General features: G+C 41.8%; 1 protein-coding gene across 6 annotated transcripts in view; it reads left to right on the forward strand.

The window, feature by feature from the left end:
* Nucleotides 1-6,209: 6,209 nt before the first annotated feature.
* Nucleotides 6,210-15,996, forward strand: part of RC3H1 (ring finger and CCCH-type domains 1) — a 655,450-nt gene continuing 645,663 nt past the window's right edge. For 2 of the 6 annotated variants that reach the window (XM_069231605.1, XM_069231603.1), the window contains exon 1: nt 7,450-7,580. The gene's annotated coding sequence lies outside the window, so the exon portion shown is untranslated. Of the gene's footprint in view, nt 6,476-7,443; nt 7,581-15,996 lie in introns of those variants that run through there. The other 4 variants (XM_069231606.1, XM_069231604.1, XM_069231602.1 and 1 more) reach the window with 4 other exon arrangements.

Consider the following 15,996-nt stretch of genomic DNA (forward strand, 5'->3'; position numbering starts at 1 on the left):
ATAACCACATGAAAAGTGAATGGCAGAAAGTACAACTATTTAGACCCTAGAGGGGGTAGTGCCTTACACATTTTCTGAGCTAACAGACCTATGGCAATGATATTACAATCAAGGCCCTTAAAACACAAACTACTCCCAGCTGACACAGATATGATGTAGACAGAAAGAGCCATGGTGGTGAATGTTTTGAATGTGGTCCCATTGTCCTAGGACCAACACAGGCTGAATTATGAGCAAAAATGGTTTGTAAAAGTAATGCCCTGCAAAGCACGTATCCATACAGCAAACACTGTACTATGTAACAGTGTGAAAAGCACTTCAATACTGCCTATGTTCGCACGGTGAGCGCCATGGCTGCCATGAAGCACGAAGGGGAGAGACAAAAGAAAAAAATAGTTTGCCACGCTTAGGTATACTGACAATCGGACAATAATCCATGTAATAAGGTCAGTCTGCAAGACAGTAACAAAACCACCCCACGGCGGGACAAATGTAAAGCATTTACTAATGACATTAAGGGATTTTTGAAATGCAAGCCCAGGAACGAGTAAAAATGATGAGTTTTGATGGGTGTGGTTGAAAGCTCAAAGAATACTTACAACAGGTTGAAAAGTGCTTGCACGCTCAACTTAAAAGGATGAGAAGGATGGCTCTGAGACGAGAGAAGGACGCAGAGTGGTGGTCTTTGACAGAAACCGCTGAGGACGAGTTTGTTTATACAGAGAGAGGATTAAAGCCAACATGAGGCAAGCAATTCAGCCTCCCAAAAAGCAGAAGGACCAGAGAGGCACCCAGCTCCAGCCGCGCTCACCAGGGAGCATGGCTCATGCAGGTTAGTGGTTGCATACACGAGTGGAGGAGGAAATCTAATTGTAGGGAGTAGGAGAGCGGAAATCCTCTTCGAATAACCGTGTTGAATTATGCTGGAAAAAAAACATGCTTAGGATAAATGTAAGGGTCTAGATGGGTGAAGGAATTCAGGATTAATTTGGGCCAGTTGTGTTATGCTTTAGGTCACGGATTCAATTAGCACATTTCTTTTATAAAGAGAGAACATTAAAGGAGTCTTACAGAGAGGCATTGTTTTGAGATTGGTTTTCTTTCCCTTTCTACTTCCATTTGCCAATATAGAGCTGGTGAGGGGCTGAAGAAGTACACCAGAGGAACAAGTATAAGAGATAACAGGAAAAGAAAGTATAAAGAGAATTAAAGTGATGGAGGAACAAGAGGAAAAGAGAGAAGAAGATCAGGGATAGCAGTATAGGGGAAAGCTTGAAAAGGAACTTATCTGACACTTGTTTCTTTTCCTTCTGAGGGTCTCCGGTCCCATCTGCGCTGAAGCCTACTGGGAAGAAAAGAATTGGAACTGGAGAGTAAAAAAACAAGCATTTAAGAACTATATATAACATCATGAGTTGGATTTAATATTGCCTGCTCGTAAAAGACCCGGCCACGTTGAGGATAAAATGGCCCCCGACTAACAAACTTCCCCAGCATATCTAGGAATACGAAATAGATCACTAATGAGCCCCCAATACATACATAAATAAATACATCACCACTTCCCCTATACCGGACATGGATAAATCTTGCCGCCCCACACGCAATAGAACCTCAATAATCATTACTAATGTGGCACAGTTCATTGTTATGTTCACATGGCACATCAATATGTGTATCTCACTGTATGAGTTTGTATATTCCAATAATATATAAGAGTTAGAAATAGATCAGCCAACATTTGTTTCGCCCCCTATGTGGTGCGTGGGCTAGGGCCATTTCAACGCTGTGTGATACCATAATCAAAAATTATATATAGATAACATTTATAATTGACATACTGAAACATCAGGAGAAAAATAATAATTATGGATGGAGTACAGACACAAAGGAAAACAATTAAAAAATGAACAATTAGTATGATACATCAATAGTTTGTTCAGTCTTAGTGCTATATACGAGATGTGAAAGATACTACCAATTGTGCTAATAGGCATCCAGTGCAACACAAGGTGTTTTGTTGGTATGGAGAAGATAGCGGTGTTGTAACAGTGCTTGTGTCCAGTGTAAGGTGAGGAATCAGAGGATAATTGTCGAGAGAAAGGTAGCTGATAAGGTGATATAGGACTTCATATTGATCCCTGTGATTGGGGTCTGTGAAAGGAGGAACAATACTGATCAGATTTAAGTCCACGCAGTTAACTATTTAGTGCTGTTGTGTTACATACATATTTTGAAAGGAGCATTAGAGACATCTAATGGCATCTGTGGTCAACATTCATACCAATGTGATTCTCGTGAAAGTGGTTTTGGTATGGCTGTTGTCTGGTGGATCAGAGACAGGACACATTAGTCTGGGCTGTGTGATCAAAAATATTCCAGTGTATGGCATCCATTTTAGGACATCCTCATTCCTCACTCCTCATCCCTGCTTCTCATCCATCATCCCTACTTTTCAACCCTGCATCTCATCTCTACTTCTCATTCGTCATCCCTACTTCTCAACCCTCATCCCTGCTTCTCTTCCATCATCCCTGCTTCTCATCCATCATAAAATCCCTTCTTCTCACCCATCATCCCTGCTTCTCTTCCATCATTCCTAATTCTCATCCCTCTTCCCTGCTTCTCATCCATCCTCCGTCATTCCTACTTCTCATGCCTCATCCATCATCCCTACTCCTCATCCCTCAGTCATACCAACACATTTTCAGTTTTGTGAAACACACCTTCACACTGATTGGCTGGCAACAGCCAATCAGAGTTTTGAGAGAGGCCTGCATTATATTTCACTCAAAAACAGCCTTCTCATTGCATGTGCTGGGTAAAGACAGAGGAGAGAAAATGCAACTGTTGGTTTGTTCCCAGTGAATTCAAGGCTGTACAACATTTTATTTTATTTAACTAAGTGTTTTTCTGTTTATACAGGCCTCTGCAGAACGTTCTGCTGGTTTGGGAAATACAAGGAGCCCACAGCTTGGTCTATAAATCAGCTCTTGGAGAAAGGGCTGTACAGCTCATTGAAAATATTTCTGGTTTCAGAAAAGAAAAAACAGCTCTCACAGATAAAAGAAGCCTCCGATTTAAACATTTTGTTACAAATAAAAAGCAGGTTCAGATTTAAACATTTTATTTGTTGCAAATCAAAATGAAACCACATAAGGTTTGGATGAATTGGATTGCACTGTCACCAGAGTTGATTTTAAACATTTTCTTTCTACATATGAAACTGAAACCAGAAAGATTTTTGGTTGAACTGTAGATGACCTCTATAACCCTTCCTCCAAGATCTGATTTATGGCCCAAGCTGTGGGCTCCATGTATTTCCCAAACCAGCAGAGCTTTCTGCAGAGGCCTGTGTAAACAGAAAAACAGTTAAATAAAATGAAATATTGTCCAGCCTTGAATTCACTGGAAACAAACACACTGTTGCATTTCCTCTCCTCCCTCCTCATTTACCATGTGCAATGAGAAGGCTGTTTTCAGTGAAATAGAATGCAGCTCTCTCATATAACTGATTGGCCGTTGCCAACCATTCAGTGTGAAGGTGTGTTTCACAAAACTGAAAATGTGTTGTTATGACGGAGGGATGAGGAGTAGGGATGATGGATGAGGAATAGGGATGATGGATGAGGCATGAGAAGTAGGAATGACGGAGGATGGATGAGAAGTAGGGATGAGAGGCAGGGATGAGTAGTAGTAATGATGGAAGAGAAGTAGGGATGATGGACGAGAAGCAGGGGTGATGGATGAGAAGTAGGGATGATGGAAGAAAAGCAGGGATGATGGATGAGAAGCAGGGATGATGGATGAGAAGCAGGGATGATGGATGAGAAGAAGAGATGATGGAGAAGCAGAGATGATGTATGATGGATGAGAAGTAGGGATGATTGAAGAGAAGTAAGGATGATGGAAGTGAAGTAGGGTTAAGAAGCTGGGATGAGGAGTAGGGATGATGGAAGAGAATCAGGGATGATGGATGAGAAGCAGGGATGATATATGATGGATGAGAAGTAGGGATGATGGAAGAGAAGCTGGGATGATGGATAAGAAGTAGGGATGATGTATGATGGATGAGAAATAGGGATAATGGATGAGAAGCAGGGATGATGGAGGAGAAGCAGGGATGATGTATGATGGATGAGAAGTAGGGATGATGGATGAGATGCAGGGATGATGGATGAGAAGCAGGGATGATGGATGATGAATGAAAAGCAGAGAGGATGGAGAAGTAGGGATGCTGTATGATGGATGAGAAGTAGGGATGATGGAGGAGAAGCAGGGATGAGAAGTAGGGATGATGGATGGGAAGTAGGGATGAGAAGCAGGGATGATGGATGAGAAGTAGGGATGATGGATGAGAAGTAGGGAAGATGGATGAGAAGCAGGGGTGATGGAAGAGAAGAAGAGATGATGTGTGATGAATGAGAAGCAGAGAGGATGGAGAAGTAGGGATGATGTATGATGGATGAGAAGTAGGGATGATGGATGAGAAGTGGGGATGATGGATGAGAAGTAGGGATGATGGATGGAAAGTAGGGATGACGGAGGAGAAGTAGGGATGAGAAGCAGGGATGATGGATGAGAAGCAGGGAAGATGGATGAGAAGCAGGGGTGATAAATGATGGATGCGAAGCAGGGATGACGGACGAGAAGTAGGGATGATGGGTGAGAAGTAGGGATGATGGATGATGATAAGAAGTAGGGATGATGGAAGAGAAGCAGGGATGATATATGATGGATGAGAATCAGGGATGATGGATGAGAAGTAGGGATGATGGAAGAGAAGCAGGGATGATGGATAAGACATAGGGATGATGTATGATAGAGAAGTAGGGATGATGTATGATGAATAATAAGTAGGGATGATGGATGAGAAGTAGGGATGACAGAAGAGAAGCAGGGGTGATGAATGAGAAGTAGGGATGATGGAAGAGAAGATGAGATGTATGATGGATGAGAAGCAGAGATGATGGATAAGTAGGGTTGATGGAGGAGAAGCAGGGATGAGAAACAGGGATGATGGATGAGAAGTAGGGATGATGAAGGAGAAGTAGGGATGATGTATGATGGGTGAGAAGTAGGGAAGATGTATGATGGATAAGAAGTAGGGATGATGGATGAGACGCAGGGATGAGAAGTAGGGATGACAGAAGAGAAGCAGGGATGATGAATGAGAAGTAGGAATGATGGATGGAAAGCAGGGATGATGGAAGAGAAGAGATGATGGAGAAGTAGGGATGATGTATGAGAAGTAGGGATGATGGAGGAGAAGCAGGGATGAGACGCAGGGATGATGGCGGAGAAGTAGGGATTTTGGAAGAAAAGCAGGGATGATGGATAAAAAGTAGGGATGACATATGATGGGTGAGAAGTAGGGATGACGTATGATGGATGAGTAGTAGGGAATGATGGATAAGAAGTAGGGATGATGTATGATGGATGAGAAGTACTGATGATGGAGAAGCAGGGATAATGGATGAAAAGCAGGGATGATGGAAGAGAAATAGGGATGATGGATGAGAAGCAGGGATGGTGTATGATGAATGAGAAGCAGAGAAGATGGAGAAGTATGGATGATGTATGAGAAGTAGGGATGATGGAGAAGCAGGGATGAGAAGTAGGGATGATGGATGGGAAGTAGGGATGACGGAGGAGAAGTAGGGATGAGAAGCAGGGATGATGGAAGAGAAGTAGGGATGTTGGATGAGAAGTATGGATGATGGAGGAGAAGCAGGGGTGATAAATGATGGATGAGAAGCAGGGGTGATATATGATTGATGAGAAGTAAGGATGATGGATGAGAAGTAGGGATGATGGATGAGTAGTAGGGATGATGGATGAGACGCAGGGATGAGAAGTAGGGATGATGGATGAGAAGTGAGGAATGAGGATGTCCTAAATGGATGCTGTTCACCTGGCAGACTTATTTTTCAACAATGACTCCGGAATCAACTGACAGGAAGGTAACCTTTATTCCTAGTTACTTTAGCCATGGGACCTATCCCCCGAAGTCTCAAAATAACAGAAATCCCCCTTCTAATTTAAATGACAAAATAATCTAAGAAGGCCAGCGCAGATCCTGGTGAGCTAAACTAAGATTAGGGGAGAAAGTAAAGTGACGCGTTGATGATGCAGTTCCGACCCGGTTGCACTAGGCAGCGGAGGAAGCCACAAGACTTGCGGCGAGGCGGAGTCGATCAGAATTCTATCCCGTTCACGTGGCTTCGCTGCCGGGTGGCTCAAGACTGCGGATGGCGCCACAGACCGTATTGCAGGGCGGAGACGAGCAGTCATTCCAGCTGACTGGGCGGACGTGGAGAAGAGTCTGCTCTCGCTAGTCCTATTCCCTTCACAGCTCCCAGGGTCCACCGGCCGCCTGAAGACCAGGCTTCGGCTCAGGGAGATGGACGAGCAAAGTCACCCAGTGAGGAACCACAAATCACGCCCACTGATGAAAGGCGGCGACGTGCAGCAGGTAAAGTCAGTGCTGGAGGACGTGCTCGCTCAGTGATACCGGTTCAGCCAACGAAAACCTGACAAACGGTCCTCTGCGGACCCACAGTGGAGTCAGAAAATCACACCGTCAATGCACTGCACAACCGACAGAAAATTTAGCCAATCAGCAGATGCGAATTTTCCAACCAATCCGACGCCTACTCGAGCAAAAGAAACATGGCTTTTTTCTCTTTACGACGAGACACTCGCTTGTCATCCCTGTCACCCCTGTTGTACATGCTATTAAATGTTTAGTCCAATGCCGCTTATAGCTTAGCCCTGTGGAGATTGTTTGGTTTATTTACTAAATGTGCTTGTTTGGGTTTTATTTAAAGCCAACTACGGCATTTCCTGTGAATGACAGCCTCTTATGGGTGTACTAAACCCGCCAATCGGAGATCGATTTTAAATCATTTGGCCAATTAACAGGGAGCATTTTACGAGGGGCGGTACCACCGTCAGTGAGGTGAGATAAGGCTTCCAAATGGAAGATTGTAGCTGAACCCAAAAAAGGACACAGTGATAGGGTACGGCTGCGGCCATCTTAGAATGGCGGATTATTTTACTGGAAAATATGTAAACCACAAATGCATCCGTGATTATTCATATAAGTACTCCGAAAGGTACTTGGATGTATCCCATCACGTTAATATCAAATTTAGGGAAATAATGAGATTAACTAATGAATACATTCTTATCGGTATACATCATGGAGGGGAATAGGCAGGCGTAGGTACCCCAAAACCTTATTTCTTGATATACATACATGTTCTACTGTACTCTTCACCTTTGATGCTGTCTTTGCAGGCTCTTTATAGTCATAACTGGAAAGGATGGGTATTTATGTTTTTTTCAGAAGCTACTAAATTATTCGAGGTTGGGCTAGAACGAACTAGTTTCGGTAGGAACTGTGCGTGTTTTGGGCTTCTTTTTAGTGGGGATTGGGCTTGTGTAGATTTCAGGCCTGGCAACACTGCTGGGTGCTACAAGCCCCGGCCTTGCTCGCCGTAAATATGGACAGAAAACGCCCGTTAAATGAGCTATAACGGACTGTCCAGTTAAATTCTGGACAGGTGGTCATTCTGGTACGTGTGGGTTTATATTCGTTATTAGGAGGTGGGGCGGTGTCCGATGGGCGTGGGAGAATTTATCGGGTTGTGGGATTAGAACGAATCGAGTGAAAATGGGGTAAGAAGGCGCTTGAGTGCCTTGGAGTGGTGGTATATGCGACAGTTTCATAGGAAGCGGTATCGTTTGGTCCAATGTGCTGTACGGGGAGTTGCATATTTGTTATATAGAGGCGTGGGTGTCTGAGAATGAGGAAAATGGTAGTACATGGAGGCCGGGTAGCGGATCACCATCTTGGCGGGGATCGGGCTTCGATGATACTAAAAGAAGGTTTTGTACAAAGAGTCGGGAGCTGGGGGGCTTTAAGTGAGGGAGGTGGCAGGGGTCTGAAGACAAATGGTTCGGAGCTTGAGTTATGTGGGAAATTCCCTCCCTATTTCCTTTGTCCTTAATACCCTGCGAACCTGTTTATATAATTGAAGTGATATAGCCTGGTTTTAACAAATGGAATTCACACCGTGTCGTGATGTAGTCACTGATTTTACATTTCTGTTTATTTCCCATCTTGTGCTTGCTTCTAGATAGCGCCACAAAGACTCTAAATTGTGCCTTTTATGGTTTCATGTATAACACCCCCGTTTCTTGCACTCTATCGTGTTTTTTTTTTTTTTTTTATATATATATATATCAAAATGGAGACAATCTCCTCAGGATACCATCAGCGGCCATTGCGGCTAAGGTGGTCCAGTTTGCGCTAAGGATTATGGAAGTGTGCCTAGTCTTCTGTATGACTCTGTAAGCAATTATTTTTTTCTGGTGTACCCAGTTTCATGCCTCACACTTATTGACTCCTGATTCTTTCATGTTCGTTTTTAGTAACACCGGTATAGCCGTTATCATACTTGTTTTTTTTTGTAGCCGCTTGGTGACTGGCTTTGGGATGTGCTGTTAACCGAGCCTTGTAGTGTTCCATATCTGAAACGCCTTGGGCACGTGGGTATCTGCTGCTCCATCTTTGAGCAGAATTAATCCACATTCTAGTCTTGTCAGGGGGAGGTAAGCAGTGACTGACTATCACAAAAGGTACCATACAGTTGAGCCTTGGCAACGAACGCCAGGCAATTGTGCAATGTCCAGTCTCTGGTTGCTGTAATAATTGCTATTCCCTGGACAGCATTGTGACCTGGATCTACAAAAGGCAGCACTGTTGAGTTGCCCTAGTAGCAGTACACGTCTTTTCTTTAGGGAAAACAAAAAGGTGGTGGCTTGAATCTTTGTCAATCTCAGCTTCTGGTAGTTATTTAAGGCTGCCTTCCAATATATCATTTTGCTCTTTGCCTCTTTAGTCAGAGATTGTCTAGAAATTCGGTCGAGTATGAACAGGCCAGTTCCCCACCAGATGCAAAAGCAAGTACCCACAGGCCAGTTGCCTCCTCTTGAATCATCTTGAGTTATAACTTGATTCCTGTGAGCACAGTATCCACGTCTGAGGTATACCTGTCGCACTGAGGAGAGAAGGTGATTGGTGGAATGCTTGAATGAATACTAGCCGGTGGTAATTACTGAGGGCTGCCTTCTAATAGATCATGTTTTTTTCTCTTGCTATACGTCTTCAGACAGACGTATTGTTCCTATGGTCCAACTCTCTCAACCGTCTGAATGCCCTTTTTAAACCAATTTTGGGTTATCAAATGGGGTATGGACCAAATAACGCCCAAATCAAAATCTTGAAGCTATAGAGGATTGATAAACCCACTGAATATCCAATACGTGAAGATCTGATAACGTATGTTGATTTAATATGTAGAATTGACACATCAAATCAAAAGTGATGAATCAAAACTTTGTTTCTTAGTGCACATGTGGGTAAAAAGCCACTGAGAGCCGACACATATTTTGCCTCCTAGGGTGTATCAACCTGGGGCTTTTTCAAGGCAATTGACAATTATCTAGGTAATCCATACAGCCTGGGCAATATTTTCAGTTGATTCTGCGCTCAGTTAAGATGGCGTTGGACTAACACGCCAAGTTCCTAACGAGGGCATTAGCCCAGGATGTCCCTTCCCGGTACGAGAGAGTACTTCACTCGCAGAATCGACTGAAAATATTGCTCAGACTGTATGGATTACCTAAATGATTGTCAATTGCCTTGAAAAAGCCCAAGGCTGATACACTCTAGGGGGCGGAACACATGTCTTTCAGTGGCTTTTTATGCATATGCGCATTAATAAAGTTTGGATTCATCACTCTTGACTCAGTGTGTCAATTCTACATATTAAATCAACACATGATCGGATCTTCACGTATTAGATATTCAGTAGGATTATCGATCCTCTATAGCGTCTTTAGACAGACACCTTGCCAAAGAGCACTCCTGACTAGTTTCAGCGTATTTAGTTGCTATCGTTCTTATGCATAGTTAGTATTTTTCGTAAGGGCCTGACATACTCTGGTTCCATCATAATTCATTTCTTCCCAGTTTCAGCTCTGCTTTTAGGATATTTGCCATTTAGGCAGGGAATATATCTTTTTGCGCAGCCTGGCTTTCCCTAAGTTGAAGTGAATGTATAATTTCAGGCACTAATAGTGGTGTTTAACCTTGCTCTCTGCGATGCTAACAATAGTAGTTCGCAGCAACTCATTTTCCCTTCTGTTGGATTTTCTGGCTGCTCCAAGAGCAATATCCTTCTGTTTCTGCTCAAAGCTGCTAAATCCATTAGCCACGTTTCATGAAGAAGACTCAACTTTTGCTGTGAGCTGAGAATCTGAAAGTCTGGGGTTAGTTGTGGTCATACATGGTCTCTTCAGTGCTGTCCTTTATGGTCTCTTTGGGCATGCTGGAGACCGAGAGGTTGTCCAGAGGAGTGTTTGATTATGGATATCACAATTTCTGTGCTGAAGCATTGTGATACAGTTATGGACATTTTTTGTATAGAAAATGTTATGCACTTTAATTCTTAAACTCGGCACATTCCAACAATGGCCTGGCATCTTGGGATTGAGCTACAAGAATCCACCCTGAAACCCATCAGTCTGTAGGTTGCTATTGGTAAAAGACAGTTTTTAAACCTCTGCTAGACATCACATTATCCCCAGTGTTTCAGTTATTTTGTTCCATAGTCTGATTCATTTGATTAATAAGCATGGTCAGTAATCATATTTTATGGTTGTAACAACCACCAATATACAGGTTGTAAGAAGAGCAGTGTTAAAATTTGTCACATAAGTGTGCTATGTCATTGCCATTTCTAAGGCCCATGACAGTGTTGATTGTCTGGGTTTGCCGTGCCTACCGTTTTCAAGGTTTCCTCCCAAGACCTGAATCTGGCACTTGTTCTGGTCCAAGCTTGTAACTGAGTGGTGTGATTTGATTTTTGTGCGGTTGCCTGATGATTTGAAATTTACACGACGATTATGGCCCTGTTAAGTAGTTTGGAAGTGGTTTCGAAGCAGTCGGTCGTCGCTAAGCAATGACGGCCTTAATTGATTGGTGTTCAATGCATCATCTTGGTGACTTTGTTTTGTTGGTTGGGTTTCTTTGACCCCATTCTGCTCTCTCTGGAATGATTTTTTCCGCACTTCTCCTTTGCTCACATTGATCGCTTATTTGAACCCAAGAAATCTCAGCATGCTGGTTTGTTTCGTGGGCTAGATATTCTTGCTGTTCAGCCCATTATCGTGTATGTTTATCATTTGAAGTTACAATCTACCTTTTGGCGCAGAAGCAATGTGCTATAGTAAATCCTTTTGAATTTTTCTGTTGGGAGACATTTTTCAGGGTATTTTTATATAGCACTAGTTTAGCTTTAAAGACCAGTGTAGTGTTTTACTTAAACTATTTTAAATTGTTTCAAGAGTAGATAGAACAAGGAGTGCAATACGTAAAACATGGTATGTAGGGTTCGGTTGAGAAACTGGTGTAAAGGTATATTATTGACATATAACTCTATTTTGATACTCTATATTTATATTTGTATTTATTGTGCTATTACTCTGCCGAAGTGTAGAACCTGACATGCAGGAACGTATTGGTTATTTTTGGTTAAGTGCCAAAACTGGGATTAGAGCCCATGTCTCTGGCTCCATTTTCCAACAGCTTAGCCTCAAAGCAAAATTTAGTTTCATGAATTCATGTACACGTCTCTGTAGTCTAACAAAATGCACTAGAATACAATCTGACCAGCTAGTCGTGTAGAGTAGTAGTAGTAGTAGTATCTAAATCAGTTGTGCATGAACTTGCTCCTGCCTGGGAACTGGACTTGGCTCTGTCACAAAAGCCCCTCTAGAATACATTGTATGAATTAAGCCTGTCAGTGGGGTTGTTTTCTATGCACACACTTATCTTTTGCTGTTGGTTATGTTGGTGGTAAGAGAGCTGTAAGAAAGGGAAACACTGGGGAAAGGGTAGGTGACGAGAGGAGTGTAAAGGAGGAACTTTGAATGGAGCGAGAGAGTGGGCAAGGACGAACAGCAGAAAAGGTGAGATGGACTGGGGGCGAGGGGGTTCCCCCAACACGTTGCCTTCTGTGAGGGGCAATAACAGTTGGGGGAAATTCTGAGTCAGCCTAAAGGGCCCTTAACACAAAAACTGTTGTGATAGAGCACGACTTGCGTGCATAAAACACACTAATCCTTCCTACCTTTATTCCTACTTAACTTCACTGTCACTTAACTACCATTCTCTTACATTAGGCATGGTTGCCTTCTTATTCCCTGTCTTCCATGTCTTCACTTTTACCACTTCATTCAATGTAAAACCTTCTTCTTTTAAGCCATTTTCACAGTTTTTAATCCATTGAGCTAACGGTGTCTTCAAGCCTAGGCATTCACCTGCCTTGCTGTCCGTATCAACCTTTCGTCCAATATTCCTGTGTCTTGTGTCCATATTTAGGCCGCTCTTAGGCCCAGGTAAGGTCACAAGAGAGGAGAGGTTACTCTTCTCTCCTCACCCCATCTGATTCTTCCTCCTTTTACTCTAAAGCTCCTACCCCATTCTATTTCCCTGTCCACTTTCCTTCCTTCTCATGGCCTGGCACACTCCTTTATTAAAATCTCCTCTATCCTATGACTTAACACTTTTGGAAGCACTCGCTTCCTCCACTGATCTATAGACCATCACTCTACACTGATTTTTCATCATTATTTGCCTGGCACTCGGTTCTCTGTATACTCCGATTGCTTCCTCACACCCTCTAAAAACTTTACAAGTTAAGTTTTCTTGCTCAGATCGACTTTGCCTATACGTCTGAGCACACTTTTTTGAATCACTTTATGATGGGCAGTACATCGAACACTTAAGTAATGCAGACAAACTAAAAAAAAATAATGACAATATATACAACTCTTAAAAGTATGTTACTTAATCATGTTCAGCCTAGGAGAGATCTACTTTCAATGTATTATCGCTTAACTTTTCAAATCCCACGGCTCAAGGGTGAATAAACCTAACCGGAATGTAAAACAAAAACATGAGTGGTTAAGGGACACACAAGCACCATGTCAACGTTATTGAAGATGTAATTAAATGGTTGTTAAATTGGAATGTGTATGAGCTCGCCACACAGTCTGAAAAAGCACATTGGAAGTTTTATCAGCAGTGTAATACAAAGTGATATATACAAATAACCATTGAAGGTTGTTGGGCGTTTTTATTTTATGAGGTAGTCAAAGTTCTTTCCAACACAGCCTTCCATACATTGACAGCCACTTTAAATGTTGGAAGCACGTGAGAACGGCATGGTAGTGTTGTCCAGTGAGCCATCCAGACTTTCATGGTTCATTGGACTGATACAGAGATGGAGAGCCTTTCACACTAAAGGCTGCACTTGATGGCATATTAGATTGGCACAATAAAACACTAGGAGTGTGCAAATTACTTCTTTATCTCTTGTATCTCCTGGAATCTATACTTGGCCCTCTACTTTACTTAAGCCATGACTGCAATTTCGGTGTGAGCAGTCTGCATGTAGCCTCTCTGTGCTTGTTGCTTAGGGGTGAACGTCTGCTGCATCCCGTCATGTGCCCCAGTTCGTGGCTCCTTGCTAGATGAAGGTTAAGAAAAGAGACTGAAGGGTTACTGCATGCCATAGGAACCTGCAAAAGTTTTCCTGACCGTCTCTCTTCTCCCCTCCTCGCTACCAGAGTCCCAAATAAGTATAATTTTCATTTCGTGATAGATTGCTTAACTGTCCCTTTCTTGCAATTTATTTTGATTTTTGTACTTGGGAACTCGGATACTAAGGGGCACTGCAGCTTCTGAGATGTTGGAAATATACATTTCTGGTGCAGAAACCAGATGCATCTGACAATTATTACCCGTGGCATAGTGTTCTGTTCAGGCGCCCTGCCTCCCCCCAACACACACACACACACTGAAGAGAAATATTTCTTCTCCGAAATAGAGTACACCCCATTAAAACTCAAAAGGATTGAAAAATGCTTTTTGCGCAAAATATGAATATTCTGTTCACAGCATTTTTTCTAAGATCTGCCTTTTATTCTTCGTTCGGTCAACCGTGAATTCTAACTTTTTTTTTTAAACTATTATACTTTTGGTATTGAATGCTTCTGATTATATCTTTTCATTTGTTCTCTATAGCTTTTCTTTGAGCACTAATTGCATTGAGGAAAAATTCATTCTAATTTATGTAACTGTTGATTTAGTTACAATGTGTGATATATTCTTGGATCATTTCCATTACTTTGTAGTGAGTTGTACATGTTCAAGAAGTGGAAAATATGTTTACATTTACAACAGGATTGTTCTGTGAGTTTTCATGTTGAAGCATACTGGACTTCGACTAATGAACCTTAATGGTACTCCTAAAATTATAACATATTTATTCTGGGCTAAGTGTAACAAATTTGCATTGTTGAGCGATTTCCAGCTAAGCACCCATGCCTAAGCAATTCGTTTGTGGGCTAGACTTTATTATTCATCTACTCCTTCTGAGAAAAGCCTTTGAAACTTTTTCAGGGCCATGGAATTTCTATTGCCCGACACCTAGGACATATTGTTTTGTGTCAAGGGCAACACGTTTTCATGGTTATTTTATCCTTGGGGCAAGTAGTCCCTACCTCCTACAGCACAAACCTTTTGTCTGCCAGTTTACATTATGGAGCAGAAAGGGGAATTGTCTGCAGTTGAGATAATGTTTGTGTCCGTTTGTTAATGTTGTTCAAACTTGTGCTTATGGTTCATTAATGCAAAGCCTTCATTATTGGTTTGAGCGCTATAAATAAATGTTGTAAGCTTGGACTGCAATACTGATGGTGGGTCCAGTAAAAAAAAAAGTGTGTATGTATGTGTGTATATATATATATATATATATATATATATATATATATATATATATATATATATATATATATATATAGCCACACACTTTATAACAAAATTAGGCTACATGTAATGCTCCTAGAATGCTCTTTGATTATATGCAAATATTTGCCGAATCTTGAAAGCAAGATTGATGATTCTTTGCTTTCAGAATGTTCACAAAAAATGCAAATAGGAAAAAAATGTTTTGCAATATTACTGTGAAATGTTAGGTACCATTTCTTTGCAGCATCATTTAGTAAACTGTGTTGATGCATGACAGTAATTCCCAAAAAATATTCATTATGGAAAATCAGTGTAACCAGTCTCAACAAGATTATAGGAACATGAAATTAAACAAGCATTGACAAAGCCAATAGGTCTGAAATTGGTGCAGTCTTATGGCCGGGGCCACTGGAATTATGCGATTGTGCAGCTGCATCGATTTTGGCATAATTATAGATTTGCCACATAATCCGTCATCTGCTGCATAATCTGCAGATTTTAACAAAAAAATTGTTTCTAGCTCTAATGGTTCAAAAATGTGAAGACGTGTTGCCACTCAGTGAAAGGTCCTTTGCAAAGCTGAATTGGTCACTTTTCCATTGCTTGTTGCTATATTTTGGTGTTAAACTGGTACTAATGAGGTGTAACCAATGGCCAGAGAGCGTTACCAAGTTTAACAAGCATTTGAAATGCAATAGGTCTTGCATTTGCTTGAGTTAGAGCTATTGGCAGTGTAAATTCATAATTGGACTTTTCTTGCCACAAAAGTTGGTCAACCCTACCTCATACTTTCATCTTTACCTGTTGTATACGTCAAGTGGTCGTACATATAACTAAAACACTTCCATTTACCTTCTTCCTCTATCCGCAGCAAAAAAAAAAGAAAATGTTGCCATTTAGCATCTTAATTTAAATCTGCCATGGTAATTCCAATAGAATACCACTTTCACAACCCCACCGTCAGAGTTGCTGGCTGGCTGACACAATTCCCCCCCCCAAAAAAAGACACAAATCAGCTACAGAGGAGAAATAAACTAGAAGGGTCACCCACACATATCAAGTGTTCAGACAGTCATAGTATATAAAGGGTGTTAAGTTGGCTTCAATCA

This window comes from Pleurodeles waltl, chromosome 4_2 (assembly GCF_031143425.1).
Source record: "Pleurodeles waltl isolate 20211129_DDA chromosome 4_2, aPleWal1.hap1.20221129, whole genome shotgun sequence".
Classification (NCBI taxonomy): Eukaryota; Metazoa; Chordata; class Amphibia; order Caudata; family Salamandridae; genus Pleurodeles; species Pleurodeles waltl.